The 7,471-nt window shown below is 46.1% G+C and overlaps 1 pseudogene; it reads left to right on the forward strand.

The window, feature by feature from the left end:
• The first annotated feature begins 3,316 nt into the window (after positions 1–3,316).
• Positions 3,317–6,866, forward strand: LOC106697892 (annotated as a pseudogene).
• The last annotated feature ends 605 nt before the right edge of the window (positions 6,867–7,471 follow it).

Consider the following 7,471-nt stretch of genomic DNA (forward strand, 5'->3'; position numbering starts at 1 on the left):
ATTAAAATGAGCAGATGACCTCTCTGTGTGCTGGCCCAGAGCAGCCTAGCCCAAGTGGAGTTGTTAAATGCTTACTTAACTGAACTAATGACACCGTTGAAACATTTATTGACATTAAACCCTTTCAAAAGTATCTGACAACCTGGCCCAAAGCATATATACTGTGGGAATCCCCTTCATTAATGAGGCAATTAATTGCGAGAATCAGCAAACTTCATTGAGAGCCAAGTGAGCTGCTGTGAAAAGGGAGCCCTGGGCCTCTCCCGAAATCCCCAGTCAAGAACGGTAGCCCCTGGCAGCTCGGGAGGCCTGGTGTGATTGGCAGCTCTGCTTATTGATTTTGGATTTGAGAACAACTTCCCAGGGGGCTGGTGTCTGGGAGGCAGAGGCAGAATTTGATGAGGCAGACGGGGCCCTGAGGGAGAAGCTCATGAGACAGAGCAGTGAGGTGCCCCTTCCCTGACCCTCTCAGGCACGATGAGAGGTGTTCTGGTTCGCATTTTTACAGGGATCCGTTCCCACCAGGCTGCATTTGTAGAAGATGACAGCCCAAAAGAGTCTTCTTGCTCTTTGTGGGGAAAACAAAATTTAAAGCTTCTTAAATATAAACTTTTAAACTGTCACCAAGTAGCAGGTGCTCCAGGGAAGAAGGTAGAAGCAAGTACCTGTGTGCCTAGGGTCACCATGCATCCAGTTTAGATTGTCATAAATATTACAGTGAGTGTGTGTGTGTGTGTGTGTGTGTGTCTTCTGCTTGTGAATAGAGTCTAACAGCGTTTCTAAGGATATACCTTTGTAAGGGAGGCCCCTTACCTGGCATCCGACATCACCTGCCATTGAAGGCAGATGGGGCAATGATCCCAAGCTAAAGAAACAGCAGGTGGTCCCTGTGTCCCAAACAAACAGTCCTCGGGCTAGCTTGGATGGAGGAGCATCTGCATGTGGCCGGGTTTTGCCACCCTCACACAACAATGATGTGCTTAATTCCATCTTACACGCTAGGAAACGCTTTCCCGGGCAGGAAAACATGACTACATGATATGTGTGCTGGGTCCAATCCCGACCAGAAACACACAGGCCCCTGGGATACGATATGAACTGGTCCACGAGGGTGGTGTGCTTCTGGGGAAGTTTTTGCACCAACATCCTCTTAGACATCACGTGTTCATCGACTGCATTATCTGCATTGAAGCATTAGCAGGTGCTAACAATTTAATCAAAAATTACAGGAAGACAATTTTGTCATCAACATCCCAATCTAACGGTTAATTTTATTTTTTCTACAAATTAGAAGAAAGCTTCCAATTATTCTTTGATTGTAGAAGTAGAAAGCTCTGTTCAGTGTGGTCAGTGAGACCCCATGTGAGGCCCACACCACTGCTCTGGATGCTACCATGGGCCGCTGTTCCTCTTGCCCGTTCCACCCACCCCTCCCTGTTCCCAGGCAGCCCACTGCGGAGGGAAACGTGGGAATGTGGTTAAGACAGCAGGCAGTGCACCAGATCCATTCTCTCAATCGAATTGAGTGCAATTAAGGCACGCCCATGGCTGCTGAGCTAGACTGCATTCCCAGCCTCGTTTTGTCCCCATCGACCTGGTTGTAGGACAGGAGATGCGCCTCCTCCATGCGCTCTCACCCCTTTCCCACGGCTGGACCCTGAATGTGGCATCAATTGAGCTTCAACCATGCAGAAAATGGCAATACTGCAGGGGCGCCGACCAACAGCTTGGAAAGTATCTACCTGCCGACCTGACGGTTCACACCAGGACTGCCTCATAAGAGAGAAATAAACATCGCTGTTCATTGGGCCATGGTATTACCAGGTCCCTGTTGTGGCAGCCTAGTCTCACCCTATCCAATATAGGAATTAATTACGGAGTCTTGCAGTGAATGCATAAGAAAGGAAACCGGTCATTTCTACAGGCCTCTTGGCTGCTTGTTTAGCACTTTTCCTGGCTTGCTAACCACTCCTTTCACCTATGTACATCCTTCTTCCTCCCAGGGTCATCTCAAGAGCCACCTCCTGTAGGGTGGGAACCAGCCATGCAGGCAGCGGATCCCGCAGAATCTCATGATCTTATCACTTAAATGGCTCAGACAGAGCCCGGCCCATGGAGGGTACACAGTGGGTTCTTTTCCTGTGAACAGCTTCCAGCACAACAAACCAAGTTCCTCTTGTGAATTTAACTCTGGCCTTGACAATTCTGATTGGATAACCCCTTGGGCTGGTATACCAGTTACCTAAGATAAAGAGCAGAACAACTATGAAGAGAAAAGGTGGTGGGCTACAGAGGGAAGTTTGGCCACCTAAGCAGTCCTCCAGAAAACACCAGTTCCAGGGGAGGAACTCAAAGATGCTCCAATAACAAAATCAGTAAGTGGGGCGGGGGGGGGGGGGAATATTTAACACAGCCAATCACAAATAACAACCGGCACTGATTGGGTCAGAGAACCAAGACTAAAAAGGGGAAGGGGGGAGAGGGAGGGAGGGAAAGAGAAACTACCATCAGAGAACAAGCCACCAATGCCCTTAAGGTAATACTGCAATTTACAGACAAGCATCGTAATTAACTCTGAACAAAAGATTTCATTCCAAATACCACTTCTCTCTATGGCCTGATCACTTTACCTCTCTGTATCTTTGTTTTTTCATCTGGAAAAAATGGCAATAATAACTAAACACATCCAGAGAGGACATGAGGGAACATGGCCGTGATTAGCAGATAGGTCAGTGCACGTGAAAATGATGTAACAAAGCAAGCACCGTGCACGTGTAAGGCATGATGCCTCCCATTGCATTCAAAGCCTGCGGGCTGGGAAATGGGGTGGAACTAAGTTTAGAATGTTGAACAGGGCAAGGTGAGATACTGAAACAGAAACCTGGAAAGGTAAAACAGTAGCAAAAGCCGATATTTTTATCACCCCTTACTTCCCTTGTGCCCCACAGCTCTTCCCAGCGCTCTCTCTCTCTCTCTCTCACACACACACACACACACACACACGTGTGCACGCACCAGCCTCACTTGGACCCATGCACCGATGAGGCCTGGAGAGGGACTCCACAAGGAAAGGAGGTCAGACTGGCAAGCGGCACACTTCACATAGAAGTTAAACCAAGATGGTTCATGAAGACATACAGCTTAGCAGGTGCTGCAGCATCAAAAATAAACTTTCATAAATACTGCATGATCCCTCTTACAGGAGGTATCTAAAATAATCACACTCACAGAAGCCGAGAAGACAGGAGTGGTTGCCAGGTACTGGGAGGTAAGAAAATGGGGTTGTTCAATGGACCAGAAGTCTTGGTTATGCGAGATGAAACGTCCTACAGATGTACTGCACAGCGCAGTGCCGGTAGCTAACAATACGCTACTGTGCACTCCAAAACTTGTTGAGAGGGATCTCATGTGAAGTGTTCTTACCACCCAAACAAAAAGTACTTGAGGAAACTTTGCAAAGTGTTGGATATGTCTGTTACATGGTTGTGGTGATGGTATCAAGGGGGTTTGCATATGTCCAAACTCATAAAGTTGTGCATACGAAATTTGTGAAGCTATTTGTATACCGAGCATACCCCAATAGAGCTGTTTTTATGAAAGAATAGCTTGTCACACATTTGAAATGTTTTTCTTAATGATGCCACCAGTCTACACACCAGATTCAGCTGTTGCAAGTTTCAGACTCAATGCTTTGTTTGTTCATTCAGTTACTAAATATTCATTAAAGCACAAATTATGTCCCATATCCTGTGGTTGACACTAATATAGTTTAGTAGTTTCTTTTTAATTCATGAAATTAAAAGTTTCACTCTGCCTTCAGGTAGGGAAGTCAGGGAAGAGCAGACTGTAATCCATCCTATTTGAAAAGCCTTTAGAAAATTAACTTCTAACTCTCTTAGTCACTCAGCAAATATCTGTTGAACATAAGCCATTTCCAAGGCATTATAGGTCAAACAAAAGATGGAGAATCTTACCTCTGAATGCCTTATATGTGGCTAACAGTTTAAATGAACTCATCAAAGGCAAACCCTAACCGTATGTGATAGATATGATTATCACTGGTATAAAGAGAAGGAAAACGAAGCCTAAGATCAAACAGCAGAAGCCCAAAGATTGACTACTTCCAGGTTTGTAAGGAGAATCACAGTTCAAAATATCAAGATGGACATAAGCCAGCAGTGCCCGCGGGGGTCCCCGGATCTGTCTCTTGCTCCAACAGTGTTTGGACAGAACAGACCCAGGGATGCCCCTTCTTCCAGCCTCTGACCACCCTCTAACCACTTTATTAGTCTCCACCTTCAGAACCACCTCAGCTGTCCTCAGCCTTGAGACCAGCCAACACCGTTTTTAGTGCTTAACTCCCTATTGCCGAGCAACCATGAGCTCCTATACCAGTGGTTCTCAACCTTCTGGCCCTTTAAATACAGTTCCTCATGTTGTGACCCACCCATAAAATTATTTTCGTTGCTACTTCATAACTGTAATGTTGCTACTGTTATGAATTGTAATGTAAATATCTGATATGCAGGGGTCTTAGGCGACCCCTGTGAAAGGGTCGTTCGACCGCCAAAGGGGTCGCGACCCACAGGTTGAGAACCGCTGTCCTATACTCAGAACTAGCCCACGGAGGTGGAGGCTGCCGTCACCCGCCTGGCCAACCTGCACCTGCGCCTCCCACACCTACCTCTCTCTGGGCTGCTATTTTCACCACAACCATGTGGCCCTGTAGGGCGTGGGCCACTTCTTCCCTGAGGTGGCTGAGGAAAAGCTGGAGAGCAAGGAGCCAGCATCTCATTAAGATGCAAAACCAGTGTGCAGACCTTGCCCTCTTCCAGGACAAGCTGAAGCCTTCTCCAGATGAGTGGAGTGAAACTCAGGATGCCATAGAAGCCGCCTTGGCCTTGGAGAGGAACCTGACCCAGGCCCTTGTGGAGCTGCATGCCCTGGGTACTACCCGTGCAGACCCTCAGCTCCGTGACTTCCTGGAGAACCACTTCTTAGATGAGGAGGTGAAACTCATTAAGAAGATGGGTGACACCTGACTCACCTCCACAGGCTGGGTGAATATTTCCTCAAAAGGCTCACCCTCAAGCAAGCACAACTAGGAGTGTTTGGAGCCCAGAGGCCTTTGAGGGGCCCCTCTGCATCCCCCTGGTGTCTGGCTTCTGCCTGACCCTCTCCCTGAAACCACTAGGCATCCTTTTACCACCCTGGAGCCCTCTCCCATGGACCAAATGGAAACAATAAAGCTTTTTACAGGGGAAAGGGGAGAGGAAAGGTAGATATAAGCCTACATATAGAAAACCAAGGCTGGAAAATGACTCCTATCAAGATGTTTGGGAAAGGTTTTAGGAAGATGATAATTTATCTGTCTAAAAAGATACGTAGGAAAGATGAAGGGAGAAAAGAAGGGGCAGGAAATATTTACTAGAAAAATATTATAAATAATATAAAGATGTAATAAAAGTATCATTCCTTGGTAGTGGGAAATAGCCCTTCATGGCTATAGCATTGTTGATATAGGATTTTAATAAGAGTCAGGAAAACAGCCAGGAATAGATTATGAATAACTTTAATGTATTCAGGAGATGGGCCTTGAGGAGCTGATTAGGTCATGAGGGTGGAGGCTACCTGAATGGGATTAGATCTCTCTCTTCTGCCACAGGCCTCAGGGAGAAGACAGCACCTATGAACCAGGAAGGGGCTCTCAGCAGACACCTAATCTGCCCATGCCATGACCTTAGACTTCCCATCCTCTGGAACTATAAGAAATAAATTTCTGGTGTTTATAAGTCACCCAACCTATGGTATTTTGTTATAGCAGCCTGAATGGACTAAGACACAGCAATCTAATAAAAATAAAATACTGAGAAACTGTGGTCGATTAAATATCACTGCAAGTTATTGGTAGTTCCATCAAAAGGCAAAGTCCAGCCTGGCCAGTGTGACTAAATGGTTGAGCATCACCTATGAACCAGGAGATCACCATGCAATTCCCAGTCAGGGCACATACCTGGCTTGGGGGCTGGATCCGCAGTGGGGGGCATGTGGGAGGCAGCCGATCAGTGATTCTCTCTCATCATTGATGTTTCTGTCTCTCAGTTCCTCTCCCTTCCACTCTGAAATGAATAAAAATATATTTTTTAAAAAAACAGGAAAGTCCATCTCCCCACACCTTGAATGAGGACTGGCCCATGTGGAGAGTGGCTACAGCATTTGGACAGGTTCAAGCCTCGGACTAATGAGAAGTCACGGTCCTCTCATGGCAAAGCCACGTGCAGGTCCCAGCTTGCAGGGCAAAGCCCTCCCAGCATAATTACAGCTAAAGGCGATGGTTGTAAGCTTGACCTTATGGTACTGTGGTCCCAGGTGGCTGAGTGATGTAGGTTACGAGAGGTGCAGCAAGTGCTACCAAAACAAAGCTTGATCGAGTTCTCAGGTGCATGTAATTAAGTAGATTTGAAACTCATGAGAACATTGTAAACATCTTGACCACACCCTTGCTTTGCCTTGTGGGATCTGACTATAAAATACAGACTTAGCTTATAGGCTGTGGCACTGTCTCTCCATCCAAGAACAGTGTCCCACCTAGCCCCAGCTATATTCTCTTGTCTTTTTTCTTTAATACTTCACCAGGGGTTCGCCACTGGCCGTGCTGAGCATGGTTCAGGCCCATGCTTGCTCTGTCCCCTAAATGTGGTGGAAGTGACACTGTGTAACTTCTGGGTTCAGGCTCCAGCGGTCTTGCAGATTCTGTCCTGGGAACCCAGCTGCCACATGAGGAAACCAGACCAGCCTCCTTCAGGATGCGAGAGATCATGTGTAGAGAGACCAGCCCTCCCAGCTATTGCCGCCAGGCCATCTGAGGCCCCGCTGGTGAGTGAAATGAGACAGCCTTGGACCAGCCAGCCCACCAGGGGTCCACCCGCTGAACTCAGTCACAGCCAGTAAAATCAGCAGAATTGCCCAACTAAATCACTGAAGCATGAGAAGAAATGTTTGTTTTGTAATCCACTAAGTTTTGGGGTGGTTTGCTATGTAACAATAGATAAGTGAAATGGAAATAAGGCACATGGTCCTACAGAATTTTGTTTATTTGTTGGTTTGGGCATGTTGTATGTGTAAAAGCATGTTACAACCAAATCAGACTACCAAATATTAAAAAAAAAAGTCATGTAGATATAAAGACAAAATTATCTAGTTTTATTAAACATTATCTTCTTAGTAAAAGATTTTTACATATGATGGATGGGTGTAAGTGTGATTTATGGTTTAAAATAACAGTTTTCAGACTTTTCATGGTGCTAAGAATAAGTCCCTTATTCCTTCAAATGACCTTTGCATGTTGCTTTGACTGTCTAACTGATGGATCATTGCAAACCCGGAACATTCCTAGTGTCATTTTTATTTATCTCTAATGACTCAGTTAATACTGTCATTCCATGTTTTTTCAACCATCCTTGGCTTATTC

Source organism: Myotis lucifugus, unplaced genomic scaffold, assembly GCF_000147115.1.
Source record: "Myotis lucifugus unplaced genomic scaffold, Myoluc2.0 scaffold_112, whole genome shotgun sequence".
In the NCBI taxonomy this organism is placed as follows: domain Eukaryota; kingdom Metazoa; phylum Chordata; class Mammalia; order Chiroptera; family Vespertilionidae; genus Myotis; species Myotis lucifugus.